The 25,467-nt window shown below is 35.2% G+C and overlaps 1 protein-coding gene across 12 annotated transcripts in view; it reads left to right on the top strand.

Moving 5' to 3' along the window:
* Window positions 1-25,467, top strand: part of LOC123538498 (electroneutral sodium bicarbonate exchanger 1-like) — a 143,105-nt gene that overhangs the window by 1,088 nt on the left and 116,550 nt on the right. Inside the window, exon 1 of one of the 12 annotated variants that reach the window (XM_053530334.1) lies at window positions 2,270-2,288. The exons of 10 other annotated variants lie outside the window; for them this stretch is intronic. The gene's annotated coding sequence lies outside the window, so the exon portion shown is untranslated. Of the gene's footprint in view, window positions 1-2,269; window positions 2,289-3,472; window positions 3,492-25,467 lie in introns of those variants that run through there. One more of the 12 variants, XM_053530333.1, reaches the window with a different exon arrangement.

Genomic DNA, 25,467 nt, shown 5'->3' with positions numbered 1-25,467 from the left:
GATTTATTTCTTTTCAAATTTAAAAGCATTTTATACAAATTAGTTTATATGCTGAAATTTGGGTATTAACAATGTTTGTTTGTTAAGTGCTGCAGACAGTTTACTTAAGTCCTATCTTACTATTATACTTAAAGTAATTCAAAACTACTAACGTAAATTCATGTTGACCAAAACTTACCATTTTCTACGACGATATCCCAAATTATAACACCTATCATATTTGATTTGTAGCAGACTGCCAATGTGACTTTTCCGAAAAGATGTACTTCTACATGTTATGAGTGTTCTAGTTTAAGTAATGATGTTTAAATGAAAACATCAGATAACATATCTAATTTTAGCTTTGTTATCATGTAATTGTGTTTTCTTTCATTGTAATAGGCATTTCATTGCCACAGGGACTTTAACTACATCCTGTCACTATATCAAAATGAATGTCTTAATCATGTATATTAATGAATAAACATTTTTTTAAAAGAATGACCACATTGTACCATTGAAGAATCAGATGTATAAAGGAAGAATATCTTCTACCTAAGTTTGCATTTGAAAATTATGTTTTTCATGTATCAAAAATAAATACTTATCTAAAACTTCATAATTATTATAAACATTTTAAATAGAAAATTACACCATTTTGAAATAGGAAATTGTGTGTTTATTGGAGTGGGGAGGGGGGAGGTTGACGCCATAAAACTTGCAGCTGTTTCAACGGTTTTAGTGTACTTTATACCAGTGATATGCTTACATGTTCTGTTTATGTAGAAGAGTTACTGAATGTGACTTTGGTCCTTGAGAAACAAGCTTACTCACAAGTACATGCACAATTAAATGTTAAATTATACATACAAAATTTTTTTTCTTCACGTTTACATAGTGCTGTGTAGACATTCAATGTTCTTTCTTTTTCAATTTGAATATCACGTTGACAGTAAAAACAGGTTTAAATGCTTCCTGAATGAGAAGCATTAATTATAGTCGCCGCTTCATCCCTCCAGTGCTTACGGTATCCGGATGAACCACTTGTTAGACAACTCTTGTATAATGCTTTGAGTTCAGCCTTGAACTGAGATATTGGTGCCTTTTAATTGTTTTAAACTGACGTAAATAATGAATATTCATTTAACCCAGTTTTCCCAGTTTTTAGAGTGATTGTGTTTATCAGAATACTGCACAATACAAAGTAAAGAACAATAACATCTGTTTATTGATTTATTGGTATTTGGGACTAAGAGCTCTTAATTAAAACATTTGAATTTCAAATGAATTTCAAAATGTTTAAGTATTAGCAGTTGAGTTATTGTCTTAAATGATGCATTTAACCTGTTATAAAATTCAGTTCCACCCATAGGTACGTCATATCACTTGATGATTTTTAGGTTAATACTTAATGGCACATTGTTCATTGTCTAGTTCTTGACTAGGGATGATGGTAAAAAACTAGTTTATTTGCAGTTTTTTTAACCAGAATTTTTGAGTTTCCTCTCGTGCACACCTCTTACAAACACACAAATTCTTCCAAATCTTACTCAAGTTACTGCATTCCTCCTCTAAAATTCAAATTTCGTCAGGATTTTATTCTCGGTTGTTCAGTGAACTAAAGTCATCATGAAAGAATGGAATGGTATATTTGACTTTTGTTCTGGAAAAAAGAAAGCAACTTTCAGTGATGAAGAAAACTGTGAGGAGACAATTTTGTTTCTTTGCTGAGTTCTGTTACAAACAGTTGTTATAGTAGGATTCTGTAGCTTTCAGCATTGTATGAGCCTAGCCAACAATTTTTAACTGCATTACTTCAAACCACTTAGTTTCTGGAAAGGGGAGGGCTGATAAATGGCCTTTGGGGTAACGTATTTTGCACCAGGAAATCCTGAAGGATGGCATGTTATAATCATAAATATTATGTAGCTCTGTCAGAGAGAAGACTGTATTGTGTAATAAAAAAATAAATGTTCGAATTCAGTACAGTTTAATATTTGCTTACAAATTTTATGAAGTTGAGAAATTTAAACATTTTGGTTAAACTTAATACATAAATTAACAAGAAATCTTAAACTGTACGTCTTACATTTTCTGTTTTAGTATAATTCCTCAAGCTTTAAGGTTAAAGTAAACGTGACTACTATTTATTTTTCAATATAGTTAGTGTACAGTAGCTAAATATAGACTTGCAATTTGAAAAGCATTTGACATTGATACAGTAATTGTATAGTTAAAATACCCATTAAAAAAGGGTTAAGGCCACTACAAACGAGGAAATCAAGCATTTAACGCTAATGATCTCACTTGTAAGTACTTCAATTTTGACATTCCTATACAGAACATATTTGTCTGGTGTAGACTGTAGTTTTTGCTTCTGTTTTATCAATAATTTCTTTTCCAATTTAGATATTTTTTTTATCAGTACAGAAAATATTTTTAAGTTAATTTTTTGGCATGTCTCAATTGTAATTATTGGCTGCGTGTGCAGCTATTAAAGTGACATAGATGGTATGTAGCAGCCTGGGGCCTCTTTGGCCGAGTGATTAAGGTCGCTGTCTTCAAAATCACTTGCCTTTCATTGATGTGGGTTCGAGCCTGACTGGGGGACGTTGAATTCTTCATGTGAGAAAGCCATCCAGCTGGCTTATGGAAGGTCAGCGGTTCTACCAAGGTGCCGGCTTGTGACGAAATAACGCAGGGACTTCCTCCACCATCAGAGCTAGAGTGTTGCCATATATATTGCCTATAATTGTGTTGGTGCAACGTTAAACCCAGCAAAATAAATAAATTTACATGAAACCAAAGAGCTATAAAATAAATAGATTGGCAACTTGAAAGGCATATAGAGCAAATCTCGCCAACCTCCCGTGACAAAAAAACGAGATCTCGTTACCGGAAGTGGCGCTTTCTCCACGCGCCATTTTGTATGCGAAAGCAATTATTCATCGGTAAAATAATTATCACCGTATGACCACGCTTCTTTCGATGGCAAAAAAACCCCCTGTACTTCGTGTCTTAAGACCATTTCTCATTAAACTAATTTTGTTTTAGAAGCTAACATGTATTTTAAATGTAGTTTTAAAGGTACAAATTGTAACTGCATGCTCGCCGATGTTTGTTTTTAGTAAGATAACGCCGAATCACGCTCTGACACGAGCTCACGCGAGATTACAGCCAGTTGCCATTCTGTGTATTTTATACTTCTTTGATGAAACAAAGACTTGTTTACACATTCAAATACCACAAGAATAACTTCAAACAAATGGTTTGTACTTTGAAATTAAATAACCTTTCAGCTCAAAGGAAACTTTGGTTATAAACTAAAGTATCAGCATCGTCTTACTCTATTTATGTAAAAGCTTTTTAAATGTTGTCAATTTTCAGTGAGGACTTACCAGTTTCTTACTTAAATTTAAAGGGAGATAATCAGTTTGTTTAGTAAAACAATAGACAGGCAACGGAGCATATAAAGTAACATAAAAATTATTTAGCGTCTCTAGAGAAATATGGTAGGGAGTATCTAAATTTGTTTTTGGAAAGACTTAGCAGCATTAAATTTACTGGTAAACCAGCTTAATTTGAAAAGAAAAAGATGTTGACGTTTGAATTGTAACTTTAAGTCAGATGAGCGATTGCATAGATGTCCACTTTGATATATTTTGAAATATAATTAGGACAACTTACATTAAGTCCAGAGTGTCGATGAAAAAGGACACAGTACAAAAATATAGGGAAGACTCGGTTTTTATAGTGACTTTAAAAGTTTAGATTACCGGTAGATTGATGTCATTCAAATCATATCTTTTGTACCATGTTAATATAGCAAGACTAGAGTCTATGAAAGTAAAAAGATGGTATCTTTGAAATGACATCAGGTTGATCGTTTGCTTGAAATATAAATGCAGTGATAGGTCACTGACATAGTGGAAAAGATGTAGGCCATTGAATTGGAAGAAACATAAATAAATAAATAAAAGTAGTCCCTTTTTAGCTCACCTGAGCAATGCTCAGGTGAGTTATTGTGTCACTCGATGTCCAGCGTCTGTCTGTCGTCTGTCAACATTTAGCTTGTGTATGCTTAGAGGCTTTATTTTTCAACTGATCTTCATGAAATTTCGTCAGAATGATTACCTTGATGAAATCTAGGCTAAGTTGGAAAATGGGTCATCTGGTATCAAAAACAAGGTCACTAGATCAAATCAAGAAAAACCTTGTGTATGCAATAGAGGTTGTATTTTTCAGCTGATCTTCATGAAATTTTGTCAGAATGATTACCTTGATCAAATCTAGGCTGAGTTTGAAAATGGGTTAACAAGGTCACTAGGTCAAATGGAAGGAAAACCTCGTGTATGCGATAGAGGCTGTATTTTTCAATTGATCTTCATGAATTTTAGTCAGAATGATTACCTTGACGAAATCTAGGCCAAGTTCGAAAATGGGTTATCTGGGTTCAAAAACTAGGTCACTAGCTCAAATCAAAGAAAAGCCTTGTGTATGCGATAGAGGCTGTATATTTCAACTGATCTCCATGCAATTTTGTCAGAATGATTACCTTGATGAAATCTAGACCCAGTTCAAATGTGGATCATCTGGGGTAAAAAACTAGGTCAAATCAAAGAAAAACCTTTTGTGTGTGGTAAAGGCAGTATTTTTCAATTGATCTTCATGAATTTTGGTCAGAATGATTGCCATGTCAAAATCTAAATCAAGTTTGAATATTGGTCATCTGGGGTCAAAAACTAGGTCACTGTTTCGAATCAAAGAAAAACCTTGTGTATGCAATAGGGGCTGCATTTTACACCAGATTTTCATTAAATTTAATCAGAATGTTTGTCGATATGGAATCTAGGTGAAGTTTAAATATGGTTTATCTAGGATCAAAAACTAGGTCACTCGGTCAAATTGAAGAAAAACATTGTGTATGCAATAGGAGCTGCTCTTTACACTTGATTTTCATAAAATTTAGTCAGAATGATGAAATCTAGGTCAGATTAGAATATGGGTTATCTGGGGTCAAAAACTAGGTCACTAGGACAAATCAAAGAAAAATGTTTTGTATGCGATAAAAGCTGTAATTTTCAATTGAGGTTTATGAAATTTAGTCAAAATGATTGCCTGGTTCAAATCTTGGTCAAATTTGAATGTAGGTCATCTTGGCTCAAAAAATAGGTCACTAGGTCAAATTGAAGAGACTACTTGTTTACACTTAAGATACCGTATTTTTGGTGTAATCTTAATGAAAATTGGTCAGAATATTTGTTTCCATGTAATCACTAGGTCAAACATGTTTACACTGTTATGGTTTGTTTCTTATGTGAGTGACCTAGGGCCATCTTGGCCCTCTTGTTATGTTGTCAGGGGTTTTTTTTACGACTGGGGGAAGAGGCCCCAGCCTGTCATTGGGGGAAGAAAATAGCGCGCGACAAGCAGTTTTGGGGAATTTTTTCACTCAGGGGGGAATTTACAATTATGCATAATAAACACTTTAAACTATGTTTTTATTACATATTCTTGCAACTTTTAGCAACTATACACACTGTCACTTAGATGGACTTGCACTAATGTTCACTTATCATTGTAACAAGGTGGGTGGGGAGAGTTGAAATGCTCAAATCATTGAATATTTAAAGATCACATGCTTTTATTCACAAAAAATGCTTTAAAATAAGAGTTGCTTTTGCAAGAGTCATCATATTATTATTAAATGCATACTTTTGTTGGCTTTTTATTAGCCCACCATCATCAGATGGTGGGCTATTCAAATCACTCTGCGTCCGTGGTCCGTCGTCCTTCCGTCCGTCCGTCCGTCCGTCATTCCGTCCGTCCTTCCGTTAACAATTTCTCGTTATCGCATCTCCTCAGAAACTACCAGGGGGATTTTGACCAAACTTTGTCAGAATGATGTATTGGTACCCTAGTTGTGTCCCTCTGAAAATCAGACTGGTTCAACAATTTTTTTAGTAAGTTATGGCCCTTTGTTTATTTCTATAATTTACATAGATTTATATAGGGGAAAACTTTGAAAATCTTCTTGCCCCAAACCACAGAGCCTAGGGCTTTGATATTTGGTATGAAGCATCATCTAGTGGTCTTCTACCAATATGATTCAAATTATTTCCCTGGGGTGTAATATGGCCCCACCCCGGGGTCACATGGTTTATATAGACTTATATAGGGAAAAACTTTGAAAACCCTCTTGTCCAAAACCACAGGGCCTAGGGCTTTGATATTTTGTATGTGACATCATCTAGTGGTCTTCAGCTAAGATTGTTCAAATTATCCCCCTAGGGTCAAATATGGCCCCGCCCCGGGGGTCACATGGTTTACATAGACTTATATAGGGAAAAACTTTGAAAATCTTCTTGTCCAAACCACAAAGCCTAGGGCTTTGATATTTGTAATGTAGCATCGTCTAGTGGTTCTCTACCAAGTTTGTTGAAATTATCCCCCTAGGGTCAGATATGGCCCCACCCTGGGGGTCACATGGTTCATATAGACTTATATAGGGAAAAGCTTATAAAAACTTCTTGTCAATAACCTACAACATTCAGATTTGGATCACATGTATGGTTTTGAGTGGCAAGATGAACCTTGACATGAGTTGACCTTGATTTTGACCTAGTGACCTACTTTCACATTTCTGTAGCTACAGCCTTCAAATTTGGACCACATGCATAGTTTTGTGCACTGAAATCAACTTTGACCTTGACATTGACCTAGTGACCTACTTTCACATTTTTGAAGGTACAGGCTTCAAATTTGGACCACATGCATAATTTCGTGTTCCGAAATGAAACTTGACCTTGATTTTGACCCAGTGACCTACTTTCACATTTCTCAAGCTACAGCCTTCAAATTTGGACCACCTGCATGGTAATTGTACCGAAACAAACTTTGACCTTTACATCGACCTAGTGACCTTCTTTCACATTTTTGAAGGTACAGGCTTCAAATTTGGACCACATGCATAGTTCTGTAATACGAAATAAAATTTGACCTTGATTTTGACCTAGTGACCTACTTTCACATTTCTCAAGCTACAGTCTTCAAATTTGGACCACATGCGTGGTTTTGTGTACCGAAACAAACTTTGACCTTTACATCGACCTAGTGACCTACTTTCACATTTTTGAAGGTACAGGCTTCAAATTTGGACCACATGCATAGTTTTGTATTCCGAAATAAAATTTGACCTTGATTTTGACCTAGTGACCTACTTTCACATTTCTCAAGCTACAGCCTTCAAATTTGGACCACTTGCATAGTTTTTTGTACGGAAATGAACTTTGACCTTAAGATTGACCTAGTGACCTACTTCCAGATTTCTGTAGCTGTAGGCTTCAAATTTTGACCACATGAATAGGATTGTGTACCGAACCAAACTTTGACCTTGATATTGACCTAGTGACCTACGTTCACATTTTTGAAGGATCAGGCTTCAAATTTGGACCACATGCATAGATTTGTGTTGTGAAGTGAAATTTTACCTTGATTTTGACCTAGTGACCTACTTTCTCATTTCTCAAGCTACAGCCTTCAAATTTGGACCACTTGCATAGGTTTGTGTACCGAAATAAACTTTGACCTTAAGATTGACCTAGTGACCTACTTTCAAATTTCTCAAACTACAGTCTTCAAAATTAATGCACATGCATAGTTTTGTGTACAAAGAACTTTGTCCTTGAAATTGATCTAGTGACCTACTTTCACATTTCTCAAGTTACAGCTTTCGAATTTAGACCACATGCACAGTGTTGTGTACGGAAATGAAATTTGACCTTGAGCTAGTCAGTAAGTCTCGAAATTTGGAACACACAAAAATGACACATTGGTGGGCGCCAAGATCACTCTGTGATCTCTTGTTTCAATTGTACTAGAAAATCTTGTAAGAAAGGATAAAAAAGTCCGAAAATCATGATCGCGAAAACGTGTGACAAATATGAAAAAAAACGAAAGCAAACATTAAAAATTCTTGATAAAATTTCATCTTTTCACCAGAACTATTCCATACTTATAATATCTGATTACTTAAAACATTTATATTTAATTTTGCTCTAGCAAAATACCTCGGCAAAGATAATAAATTTGCGTAACGGCCGACCGGCTTATTTAATCGAATCAAGCACATAAAATAATTACTTTAAATTAACAACACATATTACACAATACAGCATAAGCTGTTACCACTAATTAACAAGAGGTACAAACACGATAATCTGACGCTGCATTGTTTATCAATCATCTTTATTACATACGGATGATAACCACGTGTCAGTCTGCGCGTGGCGTGATTGACATCTGCCAGTAGCTAATTAACATACGACGCTCCGCCTACTGTCATACTTACGCTAGTGTCGACAAACAGTATGCAGTTCACTGGGATTTTGATTGACAAGGGACAGAGCTTTCGAACTCGTTACGCATCAAAGAGTATTACCGCGAGACAAGCAGACGCCCACGGCATATTATGTGCGGGTCAGATACGAGTTTTTATCGATTTTCGCTGGTCAAAACCGGAACCTCGGGTCCACTGAACGGTTTTCTAACATTTTTCTACTATTTCTAAAGGTTTTCGCACCCATTGAAAATTGTGAAAGACCGTCTGCAATTGTGAACGGGTCCGATATTCGGTCGGGAAAATCGCTGGGAGTAATCTCCATTGCTTTGTTTACGATTTTGGAGGGGGGAATTTCGGACGTAGGGGAATTTCGACTGCGGTAGGGGAAATCCTTGGCTGTGGGGGAAATCCTCGGCTGGGGAACGAGGCCGATATTCGGCCTCTGCTATAGAATAAAAAAAAACCCTGGTTGTATTACATAATTATTGTAAGTGTTGTCGGATACGATTACAACACTTAGCGAAATATAAGGTGAAATATTAGTACCCAAGACAGACTGAAGACCTTATTCATTCTTTATTCGGTTGTCTACGTCAAACTGAAATTCAAAACATACAAGAATTCAGTTTCTCATTAGTACAAGTGGTATGCAAAACTTACATCACAAAATACTATTTGAATTACGCAATAATAGTCAGAATTATACTTGGATGTATTTTGTAAGTGATGCCTATTAAGGAGTGATTTCCTTTAATTCTTTTCAAAAATATCTATCCGAAATTTAGAAAACCGCGAAAACAGAGTATGACATTCTATATGTAAATTCAACGAAAAAACTATTTAATAACTATGATTCTACAAAAACAACGTGGTATTTTATTAAGGACTACTAAAATATACCTCTTTAGGCCTATACATATTTAAGCACCTTATATTTAAGAAAAACTGAGTTTTCTATCTGTTTGCGCCTAAAATTCTGCAAATGGCGGAGCAACGCAAAAAGGGAGGTAATCTATTTGACCTAAATATTCAATGAATAACGGATATTATCGTTGTCATCTTATGACAGTCAGTTACAATTATAATATACATTATACAGGACTATAGAACATAAAAAAGGATTTGGTAAAGATGACATGTGTTTTGGACTAATGTATAGCATCCAGCATCCTTTTAATAAAAAGACAGCATTAAATGTTATAATTTGTAATAAAATTATATATTTCTGAAATAATAGGTATATGCTGGCCCTAGCCATTTATGTTACTTTGATCAGGACCGTGACATTGTAAGATTTTGAATGACATGAAGACTTGATGTAAAAAGGTGCAAATTTTAATATAGCCAAACTATTTATAGTCATGCTAGTGCAAAATTTAGTAACAATGATAAAGGATGAAAATTGTTCTGAATGACCCGAGACACCTTCCTTGATTAGATTGACAAAGATTTCAGGTGATAGATTTCGTGGTTAACCATTCCCTTGGTTTTATAGGACATTGTGAATTTGAATAAAGATGTACATAATTTTCATTCTATTTGTATGTACTGGTAAAGTAAACATTTAACACATAAATTTGATGTCACCCATCAAGAAAATACATTAGCTGATCTTGTGATATCCTGGTGTTTTTGAAAATTAATTAAAAAAAAAAAGCTGTATCCTGTTGTACTTACTCACTGATAGGCCAGATTGTCTTTTTATGTATATTTATGCGGAAACTTAATCTTGTATCAACCTGTATGGCAAACTTTAAAATACTTTGAAATTGTTCAGTTTTCAGGGTTCAAGCTAGCCCAGAAAAATTGGGAGAAGTGACTTCTGCCTTCAGTGGAAATAGGGAGAAGTTTTCTCAGAACAGGGAGAAGTGAGGCTGCGGGTCAAAACAGTCATTAATTAAACCGTATATTACAGTTTTGATGGTACAACACAAAGGAATAACATTTTAAAACAACACATATTTTACTTATAAGTACAAAATGCCAAGTATCAAATACAAACACACACAGTGAGCATGCATTTATGCAGTAGTTTGAAACATTCATAAATAATACTAAATCACCATCAGTATTATAACAGGCATGTGTAGTGTTATTTGTTGTTTGGCTAATGTGTCATGACCCCTTGCATATGCATTATCAAATTTTACCAGACTACATATAACACAGTGCGATTTGCCAGGCTCATCTTCCTTCCACCAGTCAAAACTAACAATAGAAAATTAATTTTTCAATTCTTATCCATGCACACCCCTGTTTCAAACCCCAGCTTGTCAAAATCCGGATATCCAAAATTTTATGTCCAGATACTGATACACTTTCATAAGCATTGCCCAATTCTCGAGTCTAAAGAATATATTTGACAAATTGTGATGATGCAAAGACAATATTAAAGTCTACAATGACAATACCTTTTTATTGAAGAAAATTAAGAAAACTGTTCATGAAATACCGGCAAGTTGTCACCGCGAGCAGACATTCTGACAGCCTACTTTCGTTTTCAAAAAACTTTTACAAAAAGATAAAAGCTAATGTGTTCTTATCTAAAATTGATTGTGATTGATTTTTATTGATTGAAATTAAATACATGTTGTCTGATTTTCAATTTAATTTGTGTAATATTTACGTCTGGCAGCCGCAATTAAAACCATACATTACGAACAACTCTGGTTATTATTCAGAGCTTTTCTTTAGGCCCTATCGGTCAATTTGCGATGGGCTATCATCCTATAAACAGCTACTGACTCTTGCGCCGACATACTTGTGTTTTTGTTTTTATTTACCCTATTTTTGACAGTTTTTAGTTGTTTGTTTTCACACGTGATGCACACACTTTTTATCTGTGATGCACAAAATCAATTAAAGGCAATCTTGTTTCGCCTCATTTGATTGGTGTTTCCAAAGTTTTCGACCAATTAAAATCATCCTAACGATATTCGATGATAGGCGGAACATACTTTGTTGACAGGTGAAGTTCACAACCCGTAACGGGAGAAGTTTCCCTAATTGATTATGTAATGTTTTTACAAGCTGATTAGAAGCTGATAGATGTGATATATACATGTATGATAACTGCCTCGGGCGTCAGATTTTAGGGCGACTTGTTTTTCGCTTTTCTGTACAAACAGAGCGAAGTCATCAGAAAAAAAGCGACCACTTCGCTCACGTCGCCTAGAAGCGTGGACCCTGGTTTTGTTGAGATAAAATTTTGTGATTGCAGCATTAGGCTGTTTCCTAAGACAAAGATTTGAAGATGAAATAAATGGAAATTTTTATATCATAAAGATCACAACTTCTGTTGTTAACCCTTACGAAAATGAAATATGGAAACAAGCTGGTATTAAGCTGCAAGGTAACTGTCAATGATCTGGCAACAGTCTGTCAAAAAACAAAGGTAACTGGAAATAATTTGACTCCTATATGGGAACAAACTTCCAAGAAAAAAAGGTTAGCTGAAAATAACATGGACACTATTTCCATATTATTTCCAGTTTCTAGGCATAACCTGCAAACTATATGACAATAAACTGGCTCATAACCATCAGCATGTAAACACACTGACAATATTGTCAGCTTGTTTCCAGTGTCAGGAAGAAATCTGGCCAGAAAATGGCAAGAAACTGGAAATAAAAAGCATAATTTCTATAATCTAACTGATATGGCAACACACTGGAATTGTAAACAAGAGCTGTTGGAGGACAGCAATGCCTGACTATTCAACAGCCTTGTCAATTGAATGAAGAGAAAAGTCGAAAAAGGGGAATAATCTTGTAAGAATGCAAAACAGGGTTATGGAACCTTCACAATGCATATCAGCTTATGACAGTGGACAAGTGTGTGAAGTTTCAATCCATTCCCATTAGTGAGTACTGAGGTACCAGCTTACATACAAAAACTTAAGCAAAAAATGCTATGTGGAAAAAGGGGCATAATTTTGAAAAAAAAAACAAAGTAGAGTTATGGGACCTGCTTAGTGCATGTCAGATCATGACAGTGAACAAGTGTGTGATTAGTTTCAATCCATTGTCATATGTAAGTACTGAGATACCAGCTTACATACAAAACCTTAACCTTCTAAGTCGAAAAAAGGTCATAATTTTGTTAAAAAAAACACACGGGCATGTCCAATAGCTCTACTGTTCTTTGAATAGTCGAGATAAAAATTACATAAGTGACAATATTGTATGGATTTTCTGTCTGTCTGACAGTACATTAGATATTAATTTACTCAGAGCAGATTCTGACAATACGCTGGCTACACACTGGCAATACACTGGCAATATATCTATCTTAGCAATTTTCACAACAAAACAAATATTACAAGACACCTTATCAAAATGGCCGAGTTTTGGATTTTTCCCTCCAAAATTATTTTCAGTTTTCAATAGTTCTCCAGCATTGATGGGCACATTGTAAAGGTACTTTTTCATCATTTTACAGTTACTTGTTTACATTGTAACAGATTCTGTCCGCAACAACTATTTGTGCTAAACAGATACCGAAAATTTAGAAGTCATGTATTTTCGCTACCCTGAAAAATTAAACATGCTAATTTACCATAATCTTGATCAAATTTCCTTTGATTTCAATATTATATTATTGATAACTGAAATATTGCAAATCTTAATTTGTAATAAAATTGACTCACAAGCAAATGAAGGTTTTAAGTCTCAGGCTGTACTGCACATTAATATTCATATTAAACATTAATAAAGATAAAAAGAATATATATACTGGCACTAAACTGGAAACAAACTTCCCATACGCTGACAATGCTATGGCAATACAATGGTAATAAAGACAATTTTCCTAGGGGAAATAAAAAAGATTAGTAACACTGAGTAGCAAGCTATATATTGGGATACTGGTACATCTGCCACACTAATGTATAAGTGCACATAACTTGGTATTGCATAAAGGAATTTAGTTAGATTCCAGTTTGCTAAAGTGTTTCTCTTGTACATGTAAGAGAGCCTGGCATGTTGTGACTGTTATACACTGACAATACAATGACAACACACTGGCAATATGTCAGTATGTTGCCAGTGTCTTGTCAGAAAAGTATTGCCAGTTGACTGGCTGTGCACTGACAATACAAGGACAACAGACTGGAAAGTCCTAAAGCCACTTGTTGTCAGTTATGTAGCCAGTGTGTTGCCAGATTGACACTGCATACCAGTTTGTTGCCAGTTTGTTGTCAGTGTTTTATGTCCAGCTACTCTACATAATTTAGCTCCTTCAAATAATTTTATATGAAAAATCAATGAAGTTTTGTTAAAATGTCATTACAAACATCACTGACAACAAACTGTATATAAACCGAGAGCAGACTGGAAGTTAAATTTTACAGCTGGTAATTAGCTGACAAGTACATGGACACATGATGGTTATTCAGTGGTGACACACTGGATCAGTTTATTGTCAGCTCTGGAAATAGGCTGGCAAGTAACTGGATTTTAGAGTATTATTCACTGGAAACACACTAGGCATAAACTGACCATACACTGACATTAGGGATGGTTTTTCATAAGGGAAGTAAGTAAGTAACGACTTTATTTAACAAGGCTACACATTGGGTGTCCCAATCATCAATGAGGGCCTCAACATACAGATACACAATCTTACAATTTGAAACAGTGATCCAGTGCTCCAGCTAAGATTAAAAAAGGGCAGGGTGCTGGCACTGAAAAGGGCACTTCTGGGGTGGTGGTCTGTCCGGGACCGTGCTCCCCCGGGAAAAAAATATAACTGGTCCATGCATACAGTGCATTTTAACATACTTTAGGCATGGAATTTGGCATAATTTAGGCATGTTTTTTGGCACACTTTAGGTATGGTCTTTTAATAGGCTATGTCTGTCATCTCTAATGCACCTATTTATTAACTAAAAATTCTGCTGTTTGTATTTTACTTGGCATTGATTTTCAACTTGTAACATTTCTTTGTAATTGCATACTGAATAACAATATCTATGTGTTTAGGCCTATTTTACTTGCTACAATGGGGATAATAAGCCAGCTACTCGCTAGGTGGCGCTAGTAAAATAAGGGGTAAACAATGCTGACCCAGATTCTTATCTCACACATCTTCTCCATGTAGGCTACTTGATATTTATAAATTTATACTTGCAACATATTAGATCTATATACAGAAAATAAAGTTTAAACTTCCACTTAAATAAATGAAATCAGGCAAAGTTTTTAACTTACAACAGTCTAATAGCAAGTTTAGCACTTGTAATAGACATATTCCGGGTATCCAAAATTTTATATCCGGATATGGTTACACTTTTTTCTAAAAGTCGTCGAATGTCCAGTTTAAACAATATTTTTGAAAAAATATTATGATGTAAAGACAGTTTAACAGCATTTCACAGTATCTGACATTAAAGTGTACCCTGTCATTACATCTTAGTAAACTAATTTCAAAGAAATCTTCATGAAAAAACGGCAATTTCCCAAAGCAGACGACAACTTACATTCGATTTCAAAAACTTGTAAAACGATAAAATCAAAATATTTTCCTATTTAAATTTGATTGTGATCGATTTTTATTAATTACATATAAATGTCTGTTGTCTGGACTTAAGTTTCAGTTGTGTATAAAGGGGTATTTACGACTATATTACCGAAAACGAAAGTACACTTTGACAGTGGCGCGAAATGAAAATGATTTCAGACTGGTTTGCAAACTGTTTTAACACTAAGGTTCAATGATTTTAATGCTAGTGGAGCAGTCTAAAATATCATGGCCTGCCTCGGGCACGATTACAGCAGGTAATATTGTTTAAATGTTTGCTAATTATGTCAATGCCCCCCGGCGTGTATCACTCGATAAAAAGGGGGAAATAAAGCAGTGTATTATAATCACAGAGGCAAAAAATGGAAGTTTGGCTAAAAAAAGAAATGAATGGTTGTAAAACGGGCAGGGTGCCTGGCGGGGCAACAGGGCGGAACGAATTTTGGAACTGGCGATGCGCCCTGCTGTAAATAGCTAGCTGGAGCACTGGTGATCTAACAATAACTGATAATTAAAAAGTTCCATGTTAATAATAATTATGGTTATGCCACTTGCTCATTATGTTAATTTATTCATAGTATGACTTTGTTTTGGATCATTAGTATCATTTTGTAGCAGCCTTTCAGTTTTCATAATATTATGTAAATCTACTGAGCTAATCAGGTGGGGGTGGGGGGAGGGGGTGTACCCCTGTAGCTCTAAGCTTTTGTACAAACTTTTTAAGTTAAACTTTAAAAAGTATTCCACATTTTGGTGAACTTATATATTTAATGTTATGTAAAATATAGGTGCAAGTTTTCTTTACTGGCTTTGTGTTGAAAGGATTGATCAACAAAAGTTTCAGCTTGAATGTAGGTTGTGACAATTCCTTTAATATTTAAATGGGGGTAACATTAAGTGTTGTAAGAACCTATTGACATGAAACTGTCTTTCCTTGATGGGAGTAGAGATAAAGCTTTTAAGATGTTTCGCACATGCATTCAGGTAGTTTATCTAATGAGGAAATATAAATCAGATTATTTGAAAAATATCACCAAAATATTCAAAACATAATACCTTGAAGCATGAGTTTTTGATTCCAAAGCACCTGGCAGAACTCTCAATGAAATAAGCAGACAACAGCATGCAGTGCAGGTATTAATAATTACTGTAGGTTAGATAATTTTTGTGCCTGGTTTTAGTTGGTGATTGGAAAATGAGTTTGATAAATTTACAGTATTGAGTGTTTAAGTAATAGTGTTAATTCTAGAACTCTTGTTGGCATTTGTTACTGTTTTTTAATTCGTTTGGTGCACAGGATGTTAGCAAAAGTAAAGCGCTGTCAAAAATGGTACTATTTACAGTGTAGGTGTGAATAGGTACAGCTGATGATGGCTTCAAGCTGGGTGACTGGGTTATATAAAAAAAATCATTATCAAAGTAGGTCTTACCTGTGCTGTGCGACTCTTCCTTAAAAGGGGATTAACTTCAAATAAAAAGGTTTAACTAATGGTTATTGTGGATAATGCTGTGAACGTGCTTGTGTATCGTGTAGGTATGCTTTGTTTTATTTTTGTTTTAGATTATTTCTAATTGTTCAAGAATGATAGAAAATATAAGTGATCATTATCAAAGTAGGTGTCAAAATTGATCATACTAAGATTAGAGATAATTTTGTTGTGGAAGCAAAGTTGAGATTTTTTTCGTGGTGGTGTGGGGGGGGGGGGGGGGTAAAAATTTACATGGCTTTGCAGTTCAGTTTTTGGTTTAAATAGTTATTAAAATAAGAAAATGGTGAGGGATTGTTGTAAGAATAGGATATGGGGGTGGGGGAGAAACATGCTTTTTTGGAAGGAAATGGGGCCAAATATTGGCTATAAAAGTGTTAGAAAAATACACTATTTTATTAAATCTTTGATATATACCTATGTTGTCAGTAATTGTGGTAATAATTCATCCTAAATCACTGAAATAGTCAATGAATCAAATAATACTAGGTTGTAACTTATGTTTTAAGGGTCATCATTCAGTCACAAAGTACTTCTGTTTTATCATCTTCTTTGAGTGTCAGAGGGCTCGAAAGTTAAAGCACTTATATATGTTCTATCATCTAGTCAATTCATCAAAGGGCTTGTAAACTCCATTTATCAATAAGGAGTGATTTGAATACTATTGTTCTAGCTTTAGTTTCAAACGTTTTACTTTGTAAACTTTGATTGTAAGTCATGAAGCTAAAATTTTGACCTACTGACGTTTTGGGTTGTATCAACTTAACCTAAGTGACGTGTGACCAGTGCATGCCAAGAACAGCCTGCACATCCATGCAGTCTGATCATGGTCTGCACTGTTAGATATTCAGTCTGTAAATTTTCAGTAAACTCCTCTTTGAATAGTAATTAAAGTGGTACTGCCCAAATTGACAAATAGACCAGTCCAGTTTAAAAATAAAGGTCTATGGATGTTTTCATGATTGCGCCCAAAAATAGTTCCTTCATTTCGCACCTTATGTTTATGACTTGTATTAAACTATCAGATATAGTCCCATTCCAGGCCACAGCTGGGTTTGAACTTTTGACCTAGGGATCTTAGGGCTGACAACCATATCTGCAGCAGCACAGGTGTAGTAATTTGGAAATCCCTGAGATATTTAGTCTTGAGCTGGCCATTGGTATAATTCATTTTGCTGATTTCGAAGACTGCTTGCCAGCCTTATTATATTGCTTCCCATGTTTTGACCCGTGTCTGTTATAGTATTTAAAATTGACTTTATTTAAAGTTTATTACCAAATGATACTATTTCCATAACCAGGTCAGTTGATACTCTTAGAAATTTCTTTCCATTGTCAATGAGAATTTGTTGAAGTACAGGTACATGTTTACCTGAAAAAATATTAGGTTACAGTCGAAAACTTCCAAAGCGCCACTTTTAAATGTACCCAAGGTTATGTCTTTCTTTATTTAAAAGATCAAATTTCGTTGGTATTTGTTAAGTTACATGTAGATTGATCATTTACTGAATTGGACACTATTCACAATTTCAATATGTACCCAAAATGCAATTTATATTCAAAAGCACAAACAAAACCAATTGTAGTCTTTCTAGTTAATTAATGAATAATGAGGTCATTGCCCTGCCAAAAAACAATGCCTGTGTAACAACTAGTCTGTGAAGATATTGAAGTTAAACAACTTATTTTTTTACCTTTTTTAGCTCACCTGAGCACGAAGTGCTCAAAGGTGAGCTTTAGTGATCACCCTGTGTCCGGCGTCCGTCGTCGTCCGTCGTCCGTCCGTCCGTCCGTCCGTCCGTCCGTCGTCAACAATTTGACTGTTAACACTCTAGAGGTCACATTTTTGACCCAATCTTAATGAAACTTGGTCAGAATGTTACCCTCAATAAAATCTTGGACGAGTTCGATATTGGGTCATCTGGGATCAAAAACTAGGTCATCAGGTCAAATCAAAGGAAAAGCTTGTTAACACTCTAGAGGTCACATTTTTGGCCCAATCTTAATGAAACTTGGTCAGAATGTTACCCTCAATAAAATCTTGGATGAGTTCGATATTAAGTCATCTGGGGTCAAAAACTAGGTCATGAGGTCAAATCAAAGGAAAAGCTTGTTAACACTCTAGAGGTCACAATTTTGGCCCAATCTTAATGAAACTTAGTCAGGATGTTACCCTCAATAAAATCTTGGACGAGTTCGATATTGGGTCATCTGGGGTCAAAAACTAGGTCACCAGGTCAAATCAAAGAAAAAGCTTGTTAACACTCTAGAGGTCACATTTTTGGCCCAATCTTAATGAAACTTGGTCAGAATGTTACCCTTAATAAAATCTTGGACGAGTTCGATATTTGGTTATCTGGGATCATAAACTAGGTCACCAGGTCAAATCAAAGGAAAAGCTTGTTAACACTGTTGAAGCCGCATTTATGACTGTATCTTCATGAAACTTGGTCAGATTGTTAATATTGATGATCTTAAGGTCCAGTTTGAATCTGGGTCATGTAGGATAAAAAACTAGGTCACCAAGCCAAATCAAATGAAAAGCTAGTCTAGAGGCCACATTTATGACCATACCTTAATGAAACTTGGTCAAATCTTGATGATCTATAGCTCAAGTTCAAATCTGGGTTAGGTGGGGTCAAAAACTAGGTCACTAGGTCATATCAAAGGAAAAGCTTGTTAACACTCTAGAGGCCACATTTATGACTATATCTTCATGAAACTTAGTCAGAATGTTAAACTTGATGATCTTTAGGGCAATTTTGAATCTGGGTCATGTCGGGTCAAAAACTAGGTCACCGGGTCAAATCAAAGGAAAAGCTAATTAACACTGTAGAGGCCACGTTTATGACCATATCTTAATGAAACTTGGTCAGAATGTTAATCTTGATAATCTTTAGGTCAAGTTTAAATCTGGGTCAGATGGAGTCAAAAACTAGGTCACTAGGTCATATCAAAGGAAAAGCTTGTTAACACTCTAGAGGCCACATTTTTGACTATATCTTCATGAAACTTAGTCAGAATGTTAAACTTGATGGTCTTTAGGTCAAGTTTGAATCTGGGTCATGTCGGGTCAAAAACTAGGTCACGGGGGTCAAATAAAAGGAATAGTTAGTTAACACTTTAGAGGCCACATTTATGACCATATCTTAATGAAACTTGGTCAGAATGTTAATCTTGATGATCTATAGGTCAAGTTTAAATCTGGGTCAGGTGTGTTAAAAAACTAGGTCACTAGGTCAAATCAAAGGAAAAGCTTGTTTAGACTCTAGAGGCCAGATTTATGACTGTATCTTCATGAAACTTAATCAGAATGTTAATCTTGATGATCTTTAGGTCAAGTTCGAATCTGGGTCATGTGGGGGCAAAAACTAGGTCACCGGGTCAAATCAAAGGAAAAGCTAGTTAACACTTTAGAGGCTACATTTATGACCATATCTTAATGAAACTTGGTCAGAATGTTGATCTTGATGATCTTTAGGTCAATAGGTCAGGTGAGCGATACAGGGCCTTCATGGCCCTCTTGTTTTTTTTACCTGACACTCTAGCTTGTCTGTGCACACAGGGTGGCCAACCCACTTGACTTTTGGATACAGTACACACACAGAAAACAGCTTGATTCAGATAACATTCTGCATATTATTTTCCTTATTACTTGACAGATTTTCATTAAATAAAGTGCACCAATTTAGACAGTAATATGAGTGCTTTCCTCCACACATAATGTCTGCCATCAGTTCTTACGTGGACTGTGTAGATATTAAATGTACACATTTTCGTAGTTGATGGTTGGGGGTAAATGTTTGAGAAAAGTTCTGAGAACTTATTGCAGACCGTTCAGACATTTTCTCCTTGTGTAATGTATCCAGGTAAGTCATGTGGGTCGGCCACCTTGTGCACAGGTCGTAAAAAACACTGGCTCAAAATTAATGATTAATCTTTAGTCTGCTGGCTGCAAGTGGTTTTCCCTGTGACCAGTGCAGCAGTGGAGTGGTCAAGAGATTAAAGATATAATTTATCCACAAAGTACTGATTTTAATGCAAATTTATCAGACTTTATATTTGTTGGCTCAGGGTCATATGGTGTTTCATGCTTTAATAATGGAAGAGGAACCCACTTGCAGTGCCCCTCAAGGTCAAGACTATGTCAGGATCTGAGGGACACCATAGTTCTGTAGTCCAGTTAATCTTCCATTTATAAGCTAGCTGAAGATTTGAGCAGGACTTGAACCCACAGAGACGAGGGCAAGTGACTTGGTGTCACATAAATATAGATGTCCCAGCAGTCTCCGATTATACCATATAGTGGGTTTAAAGCCCTGCTCCACGGCTATTCAGATTCTATTGTGTTTATGCAACCCATGATTACAATAGGTAACAGTTAATGGCCATGCGCCACACTTTAGCACGCAAAACCATAGGTATTACTATTTATATATACTAATAGACTCTATTTTGACAGGCGTCACTGTTCATAGGACTTCCATGCTTTTTCAGTGACAATTTAAGGTTAAAAGGTAGGACTGGAGCAGGTCTTTAAGTTATTAGAACTGTATATTGAAATATCCAGCAGATGATTTTGACTGTTCTGGATTAAAACTGGTGGCCTCACAGAGCAAACAGTCCTGACATGGCTATGCAGAGAGTTGATCAATCATAAAAGGTGCATTGTCACAGCTGTGGCTGTATTTGAACTTTACATGATAACCTGTGTAAATAATCAAAATTTCTCGAAAATTTTATTTCTGTTTTAAGGTATTCATTTGCACATTGCACACATTGTATTGTGACAGTGTATAAAATGGGACTTAAAAGCAAATTGTAAGATTTTCTATCTTTAACATATTTGGAAATTAATCAATCTTAGGAAAAGATTTGTGAATATTTAAGGATTGGAAGTGTATATAATTATGCACTGATAAATTGAGGAACATACCATGGATATTCCTGCAAATTTGTGATTCTAAGTTAAAAACTTAAGATATTTCGGTCATTGTTCATTAACTTGTGACTTAAATACGAATAGGGTCAAGAGCTTTTAACTTTTGTACTGAGGCATGGAATGTTTATATGACTTGTATGAAATAATGTGACAAAGAGATACTGAACTTGTATGAGAAGTGAATGTTGGAAGTGCTTTATATTTATATTATCTACAGTTTCATGCATAATTTAAGGTATGAGGCTAGAGTTAGCATATTTTGGCACTGACAAAAATAATGTTAGGCAAAATTTTTTGTTTGTAAATTATGTATTGCAGATTGAATAGAAAACTGTTGTAACTCATTCTTAAAATTCAATTGAGTTATGACAGTTTTCTGTTCAGCCCATGATATTATAACAAAGAAATAAAAGAAAGTGATTGCATAAAAGGCTCATTCCAAAAATTAAGAAAAATGGTTGTTTTGAAACTAAACATTTTTTTCCCTAAATTATCAGCGGAATATTAAAGGATTTCTTTTCTCTGTTGACTTATATGAAGGCTTGCACACAAAATTTGAAAAATTGGTTTTTGCTGTAAAGAAAAGCTGTATTAAAGGGTTTGTGAAAACTCTGCATTGAATGTTTCGACTCTTTGACGTCATTTCAGTGTCTATATTGTCACCCTGCTTTGATTAGATTTTTCTCAAATAATTGAACATTAAATTTTGATATTGTGAAAAAGTAAGAAACTGGCTTTTGTAGGCAAGCATAATTTTTGTGTGAAAAATATGTAATGATAGTATATAACCTTACTTTACTGAATGAAAAATTGATTTGAGACTGAATGACTGCCGTTGTTTACATAAACTTGGAGTAAAGGGGATACTTAAAGTAGAATACTTAGAAAAAATATTTATTTCAACATTCTGTTTGTGCAATATCATCATGAATAATGTGTTTGACGTCATTCTAAAATTTACATGTTATATTCTGTGGTTTTGATACAGGAGAAAATGCTCATTATTGTGTGTTTGAAGAAATTAGCTATGTGACGAATGTCTGTTTCTTCATTTCCTTATTGAGAAACAGAATTAGAATTAATTCATAAATTGATGCATTTAATTGTTCTTGGTGGCATTTCTCTGGAAGTATGGCAGCTGAAAATTTTTTTAGTTTGAATTTATGTTTGTAAGAATATTTAAGTGAATACTGAAAATCTTTTCTCCCACTCTCTGAATTTGACAGCAAACCGTTTGACGTCATTCCATGGCATGTGACCTTTATGTTGTAATTGATTATTGTGTCTTTTCATTATTTATTGAAACAGTTGGAGTGTCCGTAGGCTGTGGGGAAGATGAGAGGGGGCGGGTAGGGTCAGTGGACCTTCCCAGGTACCTGTGCTTTAAAACATTGTCAGGAGGGGACACATACGTCACATAGGGTCTTGCTTCACAGCTCCAGCATAGTGAGCTCCTAGGGTCTTGCCCTGGCATTAAAATTGTGTCTGGAGTGGGTAAATGGTGTCTTACTGTAACATCAAAATAATGTCTGGAGGGGGCACTTGAGGTCTGCTCTACTATCACAAGCCGGGCAGTTGCCATATTACCCAAGTTGTAAAACTCTCAATATATCTACTTTAACAGATTGACAGCAGATAGTTTGACGTCATTCCAATGATTATTGTGTGTTCTCATTACGTTTGTTAAAATCGGGAGAAAAAGCTCTTAATATGTCTGAAAAAACTGGGTCTGTAGGTGATTGCCTGTTTTGTGTGTGGAAAACATGAGTGGGAAAAAAAGGATGGCACGGTATTAAACCAGACTTATAGCCTCATTCATTCAGCTGATGATTTTTCGTGGTTGGGTTTCTCACGATATAAAACACATCTGGAAATTTTAGTGTGCATAAAATTCTATTTGAACTTGATTGTGAAGATAGTTTGAATTTTTTTTTGGAAAATGTTTATTGTTACTAGTGAAACCATAAGTCAAGGAGCTGGTCTGCAGAATCCTCCTCTGCTCCGCATGCTTAGGTCCATGCAGTCAGTGAAAAAGGGGATAATGCTACTAAGACAAGTAAATGTTATCTAATCGGAAGTTAACTCCCAGAAGAAAAATAATAGGCAAGAGTTCAGAAGAACTTATGTCTACAGTAGATGTTTCGGATTTGATTACTCCCAAGTCTGACAAAGGAAGAAATAATACCCTGTAAAAAAAGCCATTACAGGTAAATCTCTTGAATAATTGATATGTTATCGAAAAACACATGCAAGGCTCTCTGGTGGTTACATGGAATTTGTTTATTTTTTTTTGAAACCAGTGTCTACATTTGGAAGCCACCCCGCCATTCAGGTCAGTTTTAACCGTTAGCCTGCTGGTCGCAAGTGATTCTGCCTTTGCGACCAGTGCAGACCAAGATCAGCCTGCTCATCCATACAGGCTGATCATGGTCTGCACTGTTCGCTATTCACTTTGTAAATTTTCAGTGAACACACCTTTGAATAATAAATGGTATTGCCCAAACTGAATGATGGATCAGTCCATCTTAGAAATTTAGCAGGGTAATGGTTAAAACTGTGTTTTAAAGCCCTGCTCCGTGCATGGCTATTCAAATTCTATTGTGTGTATGCAACCCATAATTACAATAGGTAACAGTTAACGACCACGCGCCACACTTTATTTCATAGTTCGTAGTCAGGATTTTCATGCTTTTTCAGCGACAATTTAAGGTTAAAAGGTAGGACTGGAGCAGGCCTTTAAAAAAACAAGCAGTCAGGTGCTAGGGTTTTGAGACAGGTTGCACTGGCCTTGACCCCGGCTGGATTAACTCATCTGTGGCGTCATCTTGGCCACAAAAATAAGGGAAAAGACTTTGTACAATTTCCACCTAAGGCTTTATAATTAACTCATCTTTTTCACAAAGTTAAGGAAAATATTCTGTGTATACTATATATATATACTTATATTATATTTTCTTATTAGAGACATCTGTTGCGTGGGCAGAAATGTATAAATATCAACATTGCAGACAAGTCAAAAACAAACATATTATCAACCTTTGAAAATACTTGCAAATGTCACCTAGAAGATATATCCTGAATTGCATAATTATGTTTTTGGTCTTTCTTTTTTCCCTTAATTACAAGAAAACAAAGTTTAAAAAAAGTCTTATGCATTTCAAAGCATAACAGAAATTAAAGAGGAATGAATTTTATGATGAAAAAATCCCTAGTGCCTGAGGCGGGATTTGAACCCGGGTTGCCCGGGTTGAAGGCCAATGCTCAAACCACTGAGCCTGGGGAGAGTAGACTTTCTGACTCAGTTGTCAGAGATTGGTTCTAAACATGAGCTGGACTACGAAAGCGACTGTAACAAAAGTATAAAAGAAGCCCGAACAACATATTAAAATATGTATATATTATATAACAGACTTCCGGAAAGTCGTCTGTCCGACGGACATGACATGATAATTTTGATGCGGTCCGCTGTTAATCTGGATGTGGTCCGACTGACCGGCATTTGTCGTACCCAGAGAACCTCAACATCTTGACAACACATCACAGGGATCATCCTAAGTCAAAATTTTAGGGAGAAGTGACTTCTCCCTCCGCAGAATTTAGGGAGAAATCGAGGAATTTAAGGAGAAGAATCTGCATAGTACAATGTATTCAGTTTCCAGCCTATAATTTATTAATTATATATTTCCACTTTCTGTGGGTCTTGCTATAACTTATAAACTGTAATTATTTAAGGAAATTGACTATTGCATTATTATTTTCATGAATTTATAAATAAAGTATTAACTTAGCTAAGAAAAAGTTGCCTTAAAATTTTTATCTGAAATTTGTATGTCCGAAACTCGTAAGTTTATCAGGTGCACGATCGAAACGCCGTGAACATTTTCATTCATGTGTCGATTCTCTTGCTTTAATAATGCCCGATTCTTGCATCAAATTGTTCAGATTTATACATTTAATTGATATATTTATTAATCTTTTCGAAAATAGTACCAAACTCGTAGATATTGGCGATCTTTTTACAATAATTTTGTACGGCAGTTCAGACGTCTGCGGAATCGTATTTTTTTTTATCCACAGCGCCCGGGCAATTCATTTATAGAAATTGACAGTATTTGAAATATTTTTTGAAGTAAGTTTTAATAAAATCAATAAATAATATACTATTGATGCATAAGAACATGCACTTGTTAAGTTTATTG

Source organism: Mercenaria mercenaria, chromosome 18 (assembly GCF_021730395.1).
Source record: "Mercenaria mercenaria strain notata chromosome 18, MADL_Memer_1, whole genome shotgun sequence".
Taxonomy (NCBI): domain Eukaryota; kingdom Metazoa; phylum Mollusca; class Bivalvia; order Venerida; family Veneridae; genus Mercenaria; species Mercenaria mercenaria.
This window is presented reverse-complemented; position numbering and strand designations above follow the sequence as displayed.